Source organism: Enhydra lutris, unplaced genomic scaffold, assembly GCF_002288905.1.
Source record: "Enhydra lutris kenyoni isolate GAN:26980312 unplaced genomic scaffold, ASM228890v2 scaffoldscaffold3, whole genome shotgun sequence".
In the NCBI taxonomy this organism is placed as follows: domain Eukaryota; kingdom Metazoa; phylum Chordata; class Mammalia; order Carnivora; family Mustelidae; genus Enhydra; species Enhydra lutris.
Genome location: NW_019154087.1, coordinates 44,161,208 through 44,177,019, shown reverse-complemented (window position 1 = coordinate 44,177,019; position 15,812 = coordinate 44,161,208). Strand labels below are relative to the sequence as shown.

General features: G+C 36.0%; 1 pseudogene; it reads right to left on the bottom strand.

Annotated features, from left to right (window-relative positions):
* The window catches only part of LOC111152814, a 138,472-nt pseudogene extending 123,564 nt beyond the window's left edge, over positions 1 to 14,908 (bottom strand).
* Positions 14,909 to 15,812: the final 904 nt, after the last annotated feature.

Here is a 15,812-nt window from a genome sequence, read left to right as displayed (position 1 = left end):
TTTAGAACCTCAGACCCCACTCATATTATAACTAACCTCTGTTTCCCCTACCCTCCTGCTTCTGGCAACTACTTTTCTACCCTCTATTTCGAGTTCAATAGTTTTCTTTTTCTTTTTTAAGATTCCACATATAAGTGATAGCAAGCAGTATTTGCCTTTCTCTGTCTGGGTTATTTCACTTAGCATAATGTCCTCCGGGATCAACCATGTTGTCACAAATAACAGGAATTTCTTTTTTTCAAGGCTTAATAATATTTTATTGTATATATGTGTATACTTATATATAATCATATTTTCTTTTTTGATCCATCCATCAACAGATACTTAGGTTGTTTCTGTATCTTGCCTATTATGAATAATGCTGCAACAAACATTGAAATACAGATCTCTCTTCAAGATGATTTTTGTTTCTTTGGGATTTATACCCAGAAGTGGGATTTCTGGATCATATGATAGTTCTATTTTTAATTTCTTGAGGAACCCCCGTACTGTTTCCATAGTGGCTACATCAATTTACATTCCCATTAACAATGCACAAGAGTTTCCTTTTCTCCACATCCTTGCCAGCATTTGTAATTTCTTGCCTTTTTGAAAACAGACATCCTAACATGTATGAGGTGATATCTCATTGTGTTTGATTTGCATTTCACTCATAATTAGTGATGTTGAGCACCTTTTCATATACCTGTTGGCCATTTGCATATTTTCTTTGGAAAAAAGGTCTATTCAGGTCCTTTGGGTTTTTTGCTACTGATTTGTATGAGTTCCTTGTATACTTTGGGTATTAACTCTTTATTAGATATGTAGTTTGCAAACATTTTCTCCCATTCCACAGGTTGCCTTTTAATTTTGTTGGTTTCCTTCACTGTGCGGAAATTTTTTATGTAGTCTCACTTGTTTATTTTTGCTTTTATTGACTTTACTTCTGCTATGAAATCAAAAAAATCATTGTCTCCACTTCCTCATATCAGGGAGATCATATGATAGTTGTCTTTCTCCGATTGACTTATTTCGCTAAGCATGATACCCTCTAGTTCCATCCACGTCGTCGCAAATGGCAAGATTTCATTTCTTTTGATGCAACATGGGGGGTTAAGGGGGTAGGAGAAGAATAAATGAAAAAAGATGGGATTGGGAGGGAGACAAACCATAAATGACTCTTAATCTCACAAAACAAACTGAGGTTTGCTGGGGGCAGGGGGGTTGGGAGAAGGGGGGTGGGGTTATGGACATTGGGGAGGGTATGTGCTATGGTGAGTGCTGTGAAGTGTGTAAACCTGGCGATTCACAGACCTGTACACCTGGGGATAAAAAATATTATATGCTTATTTAAAAAATAAATTTTAAAAAAAAATAATAAAAAATAAATTTAAAAAATCATTGTCAAGGCAGATATCAAGGAATTTCACCTCTATGTCTTCTTCTACAGGTTTCATGCATTTTCAGGTATTACATTCATTTTTTATCCATTTTCAATTAATTTTTGGTATAAGATAGTGGTCCAGTTTCATTCTTTTGCTGTCCAGTTATCCTGACACGATTTACTGAAGAGACTATCTGTCCCCATTGTATATTGTGGGCTCCTCTGTCTTAAATTAATTGACCATATATGCATGAGTTTATTTCTGGGATCTCTATTCTGTTCTATTGATCTGTGTTTCTGTTTTTATACAATATCATACTGGTTTTGATTATTGTAGTTCCATGATATAGTTTAAAATCAGGAAATGTGATGCATCTAAATTTGTTCTTTCTCCAGACTGATCTGGCTACTCATGGTATTTTGTGGTTCCATAAAATTTTTATGTGGTTCCATAAAAATTTTAGGATTATTTTTTCTATTTCTATTTTTTAAAAATGCCATTGCATTGAATCTGTGGATCACTTTGAGTAGTATTGTAACAATATTAATTCTTCTAATCCATGAACACAGAATATCTTTCTATTTATGTCTTCTTCAATATCTCTAATCAATGTTTTACAATTTTCAGTATACACATTTTTATCTCCTTGGTTAAATTCCCTGTTTTCAATTCTTTGAGTCATATACCCAGAAGTGGAAGTGTTAGGTCATAAGGCAATGCCATTTCTAATTTTTTGAGGAACCACCATACCATTTTCCATAGCCTCTACACCATTTTACTTTCCCCGGCAGTGCACAAGGGTTCCAATTTCTCCACATTCCACACCAACACTTATTATTTTGTTTGTTTGTTGTTGTTGTTTTTTTTTATTAATAGCCATGGTAATGGGTATGAGGTAGGTTTTTCTTAAACAGATCAAGTTATTTAATCTGGCTGTGTTATCACCAAAGGACCCAGGAAAAACTACTTTAGTCTTGGGCCTGTTGAGGAACTTTTATCCTTTCTACAATACACCATGTATTTGACATCTACATTGTGACAAGCATAGACACCCCCGGGGTACACATCTACTAGCTAAGGAGGCAAAAACATACCGAAATGAGTATAGAACAGAGAGAGAAACCCCTGAAGGGTGCAGAAGGGAGTATGTGCATTTGAGCGGGCGCATGCATATATAGCCTTTTACATTATAACTCAGAAATTCCAAAGCTGTTATTAAGAAGGACTCCCATGCGCCCCTCAAGCCTTACTTCATATTCTTCTACTTCTTCTTTAACAATTCCCTCTGGACTCTTCTGTCTCCAAGATTAATCATGGCTGTTTGAAGGAGCACACCATTGCCCACACCTTCTCCTACTTCATCTCCTGATCCTGACCACAAATCTAAATCAATAGTCTTCCCTGGTGAAACAATTAATTCCTCACTGTATGAGTGTAAAATATCTGAAATCTGACAAGAGCAACTCAGTCACCTAAAGTCACCTAACTTCTGACACATTCAAGGGCATGACAAAGTCATCATCCTTCTCTTTGCCTCAATTTCTTCTTTCATAGAGTGGGAGCAACAGAATTAAATTACTGATTATGTTGAGATCTAATCTGGAGACTAAAGCTTGCTTTGAGACTTTAAGATGTTTAAGATTAAAGCTAATGCTAGTAATCTAAGAATTTATTAGCCCAGGGGAAACATTAATAGATATGAGATAATGAAAGATCTAGCAAAGAATGGGCAATTAAATATTTGGAACTTGGTTTTGTATATAATGTACCAATTCCTTACCAATCATCATAAAGTCACCATAAAATGTCTAGTTAGGTAAGAATACCACAGGAGCTGTATGAAATTATTTGCCATCAATTTGGGTTGTTTTCAAAGAGTTTATTAAATCTAAACTAGGATATAGAGAAATATCCACATTTCTAATGAGAGAGCAAAATTGGCAAAGCAATAACGTTCAAGTATTCCTAAAATCTTACTCTGATACACCCTTTAGAGATATTCTCAGAATACTATTATAGCATATTTCAACTTTTTTCCTGAAATTCATCATCTAAGATGTCAAGAATGCCAGAAGAGGATGTCTCTCTTCCTCACACTCAAATTCCACATTACACAAACAAAAATGGTTTTAAATTCTTTCAGAGAGCAGTTCTCTTAAGAAATTTGTTCAAAACTCTCTATATGTACACTAAGAAAGCCAGTCAAAAAGATAACCAAATTTCCAGGCAATCCCTCCATTCCCATTTAGCATGTGTAACTCTCATTCCTCAGAATCCCTGAATAATTCACAGAGATATTATCTCTTCCTCACAATCACTAAAGGATTGAAGTTGGAAATAATATTTAGAAATCCCCCATCCCAGCCTTTGTACTATACCTCTGGATTTTTGAAAAGGATTTCCCCCTCTAAAGGTCACAGAATGGTCACCACAAAATTCTAAGGGTATCCTCTTTGCAAAAGCTTAAGAGCTTTAAGACTCTCCTCTAAGGTATCTAAATCAGATGGATCTCCCCTAAGGTATCTAAAAAACCTCAGTTGGTTAAGTATCTAACTTGGGCCAGGGTCATGATCTCAGGATCCAGGAATCAGCCCCACATCAGCTCCCCACTCAGCCAGGAGTTTGCTTGCCCCCCCAACCCTCCCCCAGTTCATGCTCTCCTGTGTCTCTCTCTCAAATAAATAAAATCTTTTTTTTTTTTAAGATTGTTTAAAAAAAACCTTATAAATACGAGAGCTTGAAAACCCCATAGAAACCGTTTTTCCACAGGTAAAAAGTTGGGCTTATAGAAGTCACGAAATTTACAAGACTACAAACAAGAGCTCAAATCTATCCACAAACCTTTCTACTTTTCCACGTTGTTTTCTCACAAATTCTAGCTAATTATCACTTATTATTGCTTCTACCTTCCTATTCAACAAATTTAGATGGTTGAATAAGAGACATTTGAATTTAATTCATTCAGTCATTGAGCACTTCCTACATGCCATGTACTTAGCTGAGCATTTGGGTCATCACCATGAGTAATTAGCAAGTAAACAAAAGTTTTAAGTAGAACTACACATTATAATAAGTGCTATGAAGGCAAGTGTTGTAAAGTCAGAGGCAGTCACTAGGAGAAACCAATTTACGTTGGGTGGTCAGAGAAAACTAAGTATGTGTCTTCAGACTGAAGTGAATGTGAAGATAAGCAAACATACAACAAGCTGCAAAAGAGTGTTGCAGGCTGAGAGAACAGCACGCAGGAAAGTCTCATGGCACAAAAGAGCAAGGTGGATCAGAAGGCCAGAAGAGAGGCCAGTGTGGCTGGGATGCAGTGAGAAAGGCAAAAAGAGGTATAAAATGAGGTTACAGAGGGAGACTAGACCCAGAGCACTCATGATGTTGCAGGCCATTTTATAAGGTTTGGTTTCATTTGAAGAGTGATGGAAAATCACTGAAGGCTTTAAGCAGGAGGATGAAGTGATCTGTTTTATGTTTTTAAAAGACCAGTCACAAAGGAGTAGAGAATGGATTATAAAGGAATGAGTGTGGAATCAGGAAGACAAGACAAGGATACAGCAATGCCCAGGTGGGAAATGAGGCCATTTTGACTAGGGTGAGAGCAGTGCAGTAAAAAAAAAGTAGATGGATTCTAGGTTTTGGGAATAGAGCTGATAACAATGGAGATATATAATACGAGTGCATGAAATAGAGAGACTAAGGGGGGCTCTTAAGTACTGTCATGAGATAGTGGTGGTGCAATCTAGCCAAGTGAAGAATTTTGCTGTCACTTTGCTTAGTCACCTGATGATGAAAACTTCAGAGATGCGTTGCTATGTAAAGAAAGGGGCATAACCAGAAATCAGAAATATCTATGACACCACCAACAGAACCACCTAAAGAGGTTCATCCATCTCTCCAATTACTAAGCATGATCCCCCCATCAATACCAAAAAGAATGGAGGAACACGTCCCTGCATTAATTACAGAACATTGATTAGAATTAGTTCCTTTTGGCAATTCCACATCCCTTTATTCCAGAGCTTTCAAAATGCCTGCAAATAGATAGTGATTCACTCATTAAGACCTTTAGGGAAGTCTACAATCTGGTACAGATGCACTAAAAAGAGGAAGTGGGATAAAGAATTCTGGACAAGGTGTGCACTTTAGAATATCATCACATAACACACTATCAACATTTTGACACTTTGAATAAAATATCCATACTTTCCTATTTCACAGTTACATACCTAAATGAAAATAATACTCTTTTTCTCCACATAATCCAAATATGCCTAGCCTCCAAAGAAGTGTTTTATGGTACTTCTGAGAGCAACACCTATATACATTACAATAAAAAAAATACTTGGTATTTGCACAGCACCATATGTTTTACAAAGCACTTTTACATACATTAGTTTAAACCATCTGGCAACATCAGTTAAGTCAACAGGACAGTTATTGTTATCCTTTGTTTTCAGCTGAAGACATTATGGAGAAAAACTATGGATTGAATTTAAAATGTCTATTACCTTTGCCCTAGTAATTTCACAATTTATCCTAAGGAAATAATTAGAAATGGCTAAGAGATTTATGTACAGGCTGTATACTGAAGTATTACTGAAAAAGTTAAATACTGAAAATTTAAATCCCCCAAAATAGGGGACTGCCTAAATAAATTATGGTAGGTTTGTGTGGTGAAATATTATGTAGGCATTAAAAATGATTCTGTTTGAAGAATACTTGACAACATCAAGAAGTGGTAATGACATAATACTCCTAGAAGCAATAAGGTTAAAAATCTATATAGGTAGTTGTTGGTTCTTAAATTGGCCCCCAACCATGGAAAGCAGGGAGACCAAAGAAAGAAGCATACCACTCCAGATCTGTAGGTAGCACATTAGTAGGCAAGGGAACTTACTTACAGGGTTTCCCTTAGGCAGCTGCAAGACAAGTAGATTTCTGCACCCATCTGCCAGAATCTTAAAAGTTTATATAGGGGCCTTAATAGTGTTTAGTCACATATATTGTCCAGATGGTCTCAACAACATATTGCTGTCTCAAGACTGTATCCTTGGGACAGCTTCTGGCATGGGAAAGACATGTAGTACACACATTCCAAGAAAAGAGGAGGGAGTGAGGAGCCTCTGCCTGGGTCCAGCTCACAGTCATGTCCTCTTGATTACCTCCTCCAACAGTAGTAAAGAACTCAAGTGTGTTAAAAAGTAAATATAAACATACACACTAAGTAATATCCCAAGTTCTAAAATCCATTTGTATGACAGAATACCAATATCCAACTCTCACTGGGAAACTGAGTGGCCCACATTTTCCCCTGGAGGCATGCAACTATGCCTGAATTCCTCAAAGTCAGCATTATCCACAGACAGAAACAGGCTAATTCCCACAGAAGTGACCTATCTCCTGTATGAAAGACTAAAGCATGAGTAGTCAAACTTCAACTTTTGATTCCTATTTCTCTACACAAATACTTCACATTAATACACACCTAAAGAATGAGCCACAAACTTAGGAAAAATGGAAAAAAAGAATAGCAGCCCTAGTTTCAAACCAGTGGTGATATCCTCACCATTTACACCACCAGCAAAGAATACCTCAGGAATAGTTTTGAGTCCTGTGATTAAGAAACCATAAGGTTTCAGAACCTGTACATAGCCCCTCAGTGGAGAAGTACAATGTCTATATTGATGTCCCTCCTTCTCAAGCTACCAATAATTTATCCTATTTTCTGTACCCCTTAAAGACTACATTTTTTTGATCACATAAAAAAATATTTTTCAGAAATATAAAAGTAGAACTTTTCTAAACCTTTCACATTTCCATAAAGTTCATTTTCCAAAAGCCAATTTAATTTGTTTTTCCACTAAACTCATTCATGCGTCACTTGACAACTAGGCACTAGAGATACAGAGGCAAATAAAAGAAACAAGAGTCCTGCTCTCTTAGAACTTGCTCTCTGGACTGAATCAAAGATTGAAATGCAAAAAATGAAATCCTAAAAATAATAGGACAGAATGTGAGTAAGCTCTTTTATAATCTTAAGGTGATAAGGAAAGCCTTTTTATATACATTTCATGAAAGCTAAAAATAATAAAAGACTGACATATTTATCATAAAATGATAAAAGACTGGTAGACTTAAGAACAAAGTAAAATTCTTAAATTAATAACAACATAACAACAATAGCAATGACAAAATAAACAAAGCCAAAAGATAAATGACAATTGGGAGAAAAATATTTAACATATACATCAAAGAGTAAACTTCCTAATACAAAGCAGCAAAAATAAGATAAAATAAAATGTATAAACTGGCAAAGGACATCACCAGAAAAGTCAGAGAAAGACCTACAGTCAACTAAATGGCTCAACTTTACTTAAAATGTAAATTAAAACAAATACTTGAGATTTTATTTAAAATATTTTTAAATTTTTAAAGCTTTAAAATGTCTAAAGGTATGAGAAAATGTTCATTTGCTATCAGAAAAAATATACATTTTTGTTTTTGTTTAAGTTTTTATTTAAATTCCATTTAGTTAACATCCAGTGCCATATTCAGGTGTCATATTCAGGTACATAATATAGTGACTGAACACTTGTCTATACTGGAGCTCATCACAAGTGCCCTCCTTAACCCTCATCACCTATTCAACCCAACCTCCCACCCACCTCCCCTCTGGTAACCATCAGTTTGTTCGCTATAGTTAAGAATCTGTTTCTCGGTTTGCCTCTCTTTTTTCCCTTTGTTCATGTGTTTATCATTATCACTTATTATATATTTTTAAATTCCATATGAGTGACATCACATGGTATTTGTGTTTCTCTGACTTATTTCACTCAGCATAATACTCCCTAACTTCATCCATGTCATTGCAAAGAGCAAGATTTCATTCTTTTTAGATGAGTAATATTCCATTGTGTAAACACCACCTCTTCTTTATCCATTCATCAATTGATGGACACTTGTCTATTTCCATAATTTGGTTATTGTAGATAATGCTGCTCTAAAGATCAGGGCACATGTATCCTGTTGAATTAGTATTTTTGTATTCTTTGGGTAAACACCTAGTAGTGCAATTGCTGGATTGTAAGGTAGTTCTATTTTTAACTTTTTGATGAACTTCCACACTCTTTTCTACAGTGGCTGCATCAGTTTAAATTCCCGCCATCTTTTCATGTGTCTGTTGACCATCTGCACGTCTTTGGAGAACTGTCTGGTATGCTCTTCTGCACTTTTTGCTTTTTTTTGGGGGGGGGTGACCATTTTTAATTGGATTATTTGGTTTTGGGGTGTTGAGTTTGAAAAGTTCTTTATGTATTTTCCATACTAACTCTTTATCAGATATGTCATTTGCAAATATCTTCTCCCATTTAGTAGGTCACCTTTTAGTTTTGTTGACTGTTCCCTTTGCTGTGCAGAAGCTTTCTAGTCCCAATAGTTTAGCTTTTGTTTCCCTTGCCTCAGGAGACATATCTAGAAGGAAGTTGCTATGGCCAATGTCACAAAGGTTACTGCCTGTGTTCTCCTCTAGGATTTTTATGGGTTCAGGTCTCCAATTTAGGTCTTTAATCAATTTTGAATTTGTTCTGTGTATGGTGTAAGAAAGTGGTCTAGTTTCATTCTTTTGCATGTTGCTGTCCAGTTTTCCCAACACCATTTGTTGAAGAGAATATCTTTATCCCATTGTATTCTTTCCTGCTTTGTCAAAAATAAATTGACCATGTAGTTGTGGGTTAGAAAAGTTAAACATTTTTACATTTCCTTTTGGAAAGAAATTTGGTTAAATTTATTAAAATTTTAAATATGCTAACCCCTGGGCCTCCCAGTGATTTTACTTCTAGTAGTTAATCATACAAATATACTTAAATATTTGTGTATAAATATATACGTATAATGATAATATAGGAAAATTCACAATAAAAATGTTTTTAAAATAATGAGTAAAAAATTAATTACATATCATGGAATACTTTGCAGTTATTAGAAAGAATGATGCAGGTCCATGTGAACTGATATGAAAAGATGTCCAAGATATATTATTAACATTGTTATTTATTTCATATAGATAATATATATTTAATATATATGTATACATATACCAAAATGTGAAAATTAAAATTATGGAGGTCATTTGCTTTTTTATAACATTTCTAAATTGTCTAAATTATTTACAGCAACATATTTACCTTCGCAACTAGAATAAATTATAAAGGAGTAAGCCCCAGGATTTAATCATTATGTGCTTATCAGGCATTTATTATTACTTATTATATATTTTTTATGCTCTTTATATCCTGATGTCATACTGCTAACATAAAGTAGACTAGCTATCCATAGACACCTGTATGATTGAACATCATTGCTCAATCGAATGCACAGAGGTCTATTATTTGCGTGTCCTAATAAAAAGAGATGCTAGGATAGAACACTCCAGAACTGAACAGTAGTCTTCCACTACAGTAGGTTGAGGAGAGATGTAAAGCACAAAAAGTCATCTAAGTATGTGCATGATATTTATTACTAGGTAGACCTTAGACCAAAGCTTTTGGGGCTCCTATTATGATGAACTGGGCTGGACCATGTAGGAGCCTGCAGATTTAGTCAGTTACTTTAGCTTAAGATCTAGCCCAGAAACAGAACAAAGAATCATCTGCCCAGTTTCACCCATGCACACATAGCTTATCTTGGCCACCTACCTGCAACATTATAAGAAGGCAGGTATACAAAATAGCACCATCCCTTCTTCCAAAGGTCTAGAATGGAAAATGCCAAAGCTTCTCTTCAATGTGCTCTTCTCTCTGAACCCCAGACTGGCCTAGCTTAGCCTTCCAAGAGTGGAGGCATTGCCCAAGTAAGAGATGCCTGGAAGCTCTACCTTAACCCACAAGTTTCACTGGGCTAAAAGAAAAGAAAATTTCAAAGAGAGGTCTAAGGAGAAGGCACAGCCTGCTTTTAATTTTATTTATAATACTTTTATCCTTCCTACTAAAAATTCCAGCTAACTGCCAAACTGCATTTCTTTTGACAGGGGGTGTGTGGGTGTGGGTGTGTGTGTATAAACTGTTGGGAATATGGAGCTCCTCCTAGTGGCTGGAGTACCTGACCATCAGGTTCAAAACTAAAATCCTAATTTTTCTGTTTTCACTTGTTAACTTAGAAATATTTGAAGGGCAATGAAATTTAAGGGCTGAAAATGTAAAAAGGAATGAGCGAATGATTGAAGAAGGCAATGGTTCTTCTCTTTTTGCAGGAACAAATGGGGAAAATATCAGTCAGGCCAAGTGGATAATTTTGGAAAATCAGCATGTAAGGTTGAAAAGCCTTCTTTCCAAGTTATAAAATACAATAATCTTAGCAGTGAATAAAGGTGATATCCATTCGTTGTCCCAGGAATTGATAGAAATACTAATATTTATAAGCATTCAATAAATATATTTGTTTAATTTGTTGAATAAAGGGCCTAAAGAGCCAAACCTCCTTAAGAAATTAGATTTGATTCATAAGATCTTTATTTTCTATATTTGGAGTTCTCTTGACCTAATAACAGTCAGGCATTATCCGTGGGCAAAATTCCCATGGAGAAAACAACTGAATTTTGAGCTACTTTTAAAAACAATGGTTTGGGGGGCACCTGTGTGCCACAGTTGGTTAAGCATTTGACTCTCAATTTTGGCTCAGGTCATTATCTCAGAGTCATGGGATCAATCCCCATGTTGAGCTCCATGCTCAGTGGGGCATCTGCTTGAGATTCTCTCTCTCCCTCTCCCCTTGATCCTTCTCCCTAAAATAAATAAATAAATCTTTAAAAAAAAAATAGTTTTAAACACAAAAATATAGTCTCTTGCCTGAAGGCCTCAAGGAACAGCAAAACCCGTACGCCCATGACAACTTAATATGATTTGAAGAGTGTTTAAAAGACATATCTAAGTATTCCTCCCATGGGCACCTGGGTGGCTCAGACGGTGGAGAGTCCAAGTCTTGATTTCAGCCTAAGTCATGATCTCAGGGTCTTGAGATCAAGCCCTGCATCGGTCTCCATGTGGTGTCTCCTTGAAATTCTCTCTCTCCCTCTCCCTCTCTCCCTCCCCACTGCTCACACTCCTTAAATAAATAAATAAATAAATAAATAAAATCTTTAAAAAAAATTCCTTCCAGGACTGTTCTAACATTTCATCAGATTCATTGCTAACAACCTTTCAAAATCATCTGCATTTTCCTTACAATTTTCAACCAACTGGCTATTCATACTAAGATAAAATACAGGATTGTTTGAAGAGGAGTTTAATTATGGCAAAACTATGTTTTCTAAACACTTCAAATTACATTGTAATAAGTGGTACACTATGCTGTCTTTTTGAAAAAATTATAAATTTTTTATAAATTATATAATTTATAATTTATAAAATAATATATATTATAAATATATATTTATATATTATATATTTATATATATAATATTATATTATAAATAATATAAATTATAATTATAAATTAAAATTAAATGTCTCCTGTGTTTTTATAATATAAGGTTAATAAAAAGTAGACTCGCAAAATAAACTCACTTTAACATTAGTGACTTTGACAGTTGTGGTTCTGACTATTTTTATAGAACTGTCACCAGTCTAAGATCTACAATGATTTAAAGTTTTGCTAAAGCAAGCACTTGAATCAAACTTTTTTGAGGGAGTAAGATGCAGCAACTCACTTAGCTTGTGTAGACCATGAGACTCAGTGTGAGTCTCATGAGCTGAGCTTTATTCTCAGCTTGTTTTCACATGTGCAGATTTTTGTTAATGTAATTAAACAAGGAAGCCACTGGACTGAGATGGCTCTGATGCTTTGGTAGTCTACATAAGCAAACCAAAACTTAAGCCAGAATCAAAGTACTCCAATTCAAGAAAATTCAAGTCTACATAAGCAAACCAAAACTTAAGCCAGAATCAAAGTACTCCAATTCAACCTAAGAACAACCAGTCACAAACAGTCAACCAAACTTTCCCAAATAAAATGATCACTTAAGCTATAGCCAATGAAGTAATTTTCTTGCTTTGCTTCCCCTAGCTCCTCTTAGTGAAGTGCTCCTAACCACCCTTGGTTTGGTACTACCCAATTTGAATTGATGCATATTCAACTAAACTAAAAAAAAAAAAAAGGAAAGAAAAGTTAATATGCCTTGATTTACCTTTTAGTATCCTCAATACAGAGCTGAAGTCCCCTAAAGTCACTTAAAGTTTTCTAATAAAAATAAGGAGTACAAAGACATGAACTTATTACCCCAGAAAGATCAAATTCCACACCAAAACTTCAGTTTTAATTTAGTTACTACCAAAATTTGTCTACAGATTTTACCTTTTGATTCATAATCAACCAATAATTAAACTTTAATATTGATTGAATGAATACTGTATATAGAACATTCAAGAGGTTAATCTCTGTAGTCATAAAATTTAACTGAAGCCCCAAAGTTAAAAAGAACAGGCAATAAGTACCCTCATAATCTAAAAAGAGCAAAGAATCATAACAAGGCCAGCCTTACTAAAAGGCTGCTATCAACCAGTACTGTCAAGCCCTATCACTAGAACAACCTACTCTCACCCAGAGAGACCTTTACCAGGTACAGTATTTTTAGCCTCAGCCATGACACAAGGGTAAAAGAAAGCCCACTGAGAAATCTCTAAGAAGAAATCAGCATATTTAAGGAATTGCACATTTAGACTGGTATCAGTTTCCTACCTGGCAAATTTGGAAGGGAGAAAGTAATCAACATATGCAACCACAGCAAGGAAAGGAAAGGAAGCAGCAATTGGACAAACTACACTCTTAGGGATTTACATGAGAAAAGTTTTATACTTCCTATAATCTAACTGGATGGCATTAAAGAAGTTGGGTTTATTTGTGGCCTCTTTGGGTGAGCAGATTCCAGAAGAGTCTCCTGCAGGAGTTAAACTTGGGAGCAAGAATTGAAGGGAAGGCTACATGAACAATGCCTGGAAATACTTAGTTCCCATCAGAGAAATGGGTAGATAGCCCGCAGAAGGCTTCCAAAGAGCCCATAACGCACCCCAGGAGAGACGCAGCATGTGGGTCCAGGTACTCCAGGACACCATGACAAAATTATGCCACCAAACCCTTACCCCTGCCTGTGCTCCTTTTATCTTTCTTCTTTTCTCCCCATCCAACCACAGAAGCAGCAGTGGCAGCACCAGGATTACAGCTGGCGTGACAGGGCCAGGACGAACAGTGAAATAATATGCCAGTCTCTCTTCTCACTCAGGTGCCTATGCCACAAACCAGTCTTGAGCAAGAAGAAATGGGCAAGTTTGGGACTGGATGTAAAATGAAAGTTCCAGTGTATACCAGACTAGGTTTACTAAAAATCAGTGTTCTTATAATTGAACAATACTAAAATAATAATATTAATTAATTGATTAGTTAAAAATTGAAAACATTTTTTAAAAGGCTATGCAATCTACCCAAGATGGCAAGGGACAAGGAAGGAAAAACACGGTGAATGGCAGCAGTTGGAAGAAAACAAAATCCATTCAATAAACCCATTATTTGTGCAAAATGTTTTGCAGAACACAGCAGGAACAGGAGAGAAACATATGAAACGAGTCTGAAAATCTCACAGTCTGGTAAGAAAAAGAAGACATATTCATGAATAACTCAATACAACAAAGAAAATAATGCACTATGAGATAAAAGCACAGTGCCACATTTCACCGCTGACTCTCTCTCTCTCTCTATGATTTTGATCCCAACTTTCTATCTCTTCTGTCCAAAATTCTAAAGGAAAAAAAAAGAAAGAAAGAAAGAAAGAAAGAAAGAAAGAAAGAAAGAAAGAAAGAAAGAAACCTATCTTAGGCTTAGAAAAAAAAATGAGGTGAAAGACAAAATAATAAATGGCTTGTTTACTTATTATAAAAGATTTTGGTAGAAAACTTTACAAATTAGGCTAAAATTACTTTTAAGTTTTAAGTAAATCTATCCTTGTCACCACCAATAATTGAGTTGTGTGTGAAAGCTAAATATTATAACTATTTGAAAGTCAGAAGTGGAAAGCAAAATTACTACTATTTACAAATTTAACAACAGTGTGAATACTTCCAAAACCTAAGAAAATTAGTTAAAAAGAATGATAACATCAGTCTGAGAGTTTGCTAAAGTAGCTAGATATTTTTAAAATTAGTATTGCCTATGTACTAACAATAAACATCTGATTATAGTAGTCCCCCTTATCCACAGAGGAGGCATTCCAAGATCCCCAGTGGATGCCTGAAACCCGAGAGCTGAGCAAATAAATACACTATGTTCTTTTCTGTACCGCATACCTATGATAAAGTTTAATTGATAAAGGAGGCACAGGAAGAGCTTAACAACAACTAATAATAAAATAGGATAATTATAACAATGTACTGTAATAAAAGTTATATGAATGTGTTCTCTCAAAATAACTTGTGGTACTCACACTTCTTGGGCTCACCTGAGAAGAAAAAAAAAAGCCTACCTGATAAGATGAAGCGAGGGGAATGACGTTGCATCCTGGCGCAGAGTTAGGCTACTATTGGCTTTCAGCTGATTCGTTAGAATCATCCGCTTCCTCCCACGTCGACAGCCAGCGAGTCACCGAAAGTGCGGAAGGCAGAGCTGAAACCATGCCTAAGGGGAGACTACCGTTTAGTGGAAGAAAAGACATCCATCGTACTGATTGAGGAGGTCTCAGAAAAGACGTAACCGCTGGCTGAGCCTCAAGCTGGACCTGGGCAGTCAGAGTCTCCTCACCGCATCCCCCGTCCTTGGAATGGATGCTCTGCCCATCATTCCCCCAGTGGGGATCGTTTCCAAGGATGCAGCCTTGAGAGAGTAATGTGTTGCTCAGACCATCTGTACGGCATACGTGACTGAACCCCTGGTTCAGGCCTCTGTATAAACGTTTACGATTCTGGCAGGCGGGTGCGGAGATCTGTTCGTCTTGCCGCCACCCAAAACAAGCCTGGTAAGTAAGTTCCCTCCACATTAAACCTGCCACCTACCAAACTGGACTGGTCCGCCTCTTTCCTCTCTCTCTCCTTGCCTTCTGTAGAGGGGGACCAGTTTACAAACCAACACATACACAGAAACCCAAAGTATAAAATATCTAGGAATCACACTAATAAAAACGGCTGATCCTCTTTTTTTTTTAACTGTATACGTTTATTGAGACAATATATTTTTTTGAGGTAATATTTTAAAAGCATCAGGCTATTTCACTGATCGTTGTTTTGTGTGCCATTTAATCTGGAACCAACAGACTTTGTCAGTACAAGATGTGTGACATATGCTAAGACATGATCCAATCAATGGCAGGTGCATAAAACATGCTACTTCACACAGATAGGTACCTGCTGCCTGAAGTTCTGCTACAGTTTATATCTGAGTAAACAAGAGTTCTGTGAAAAACTATTT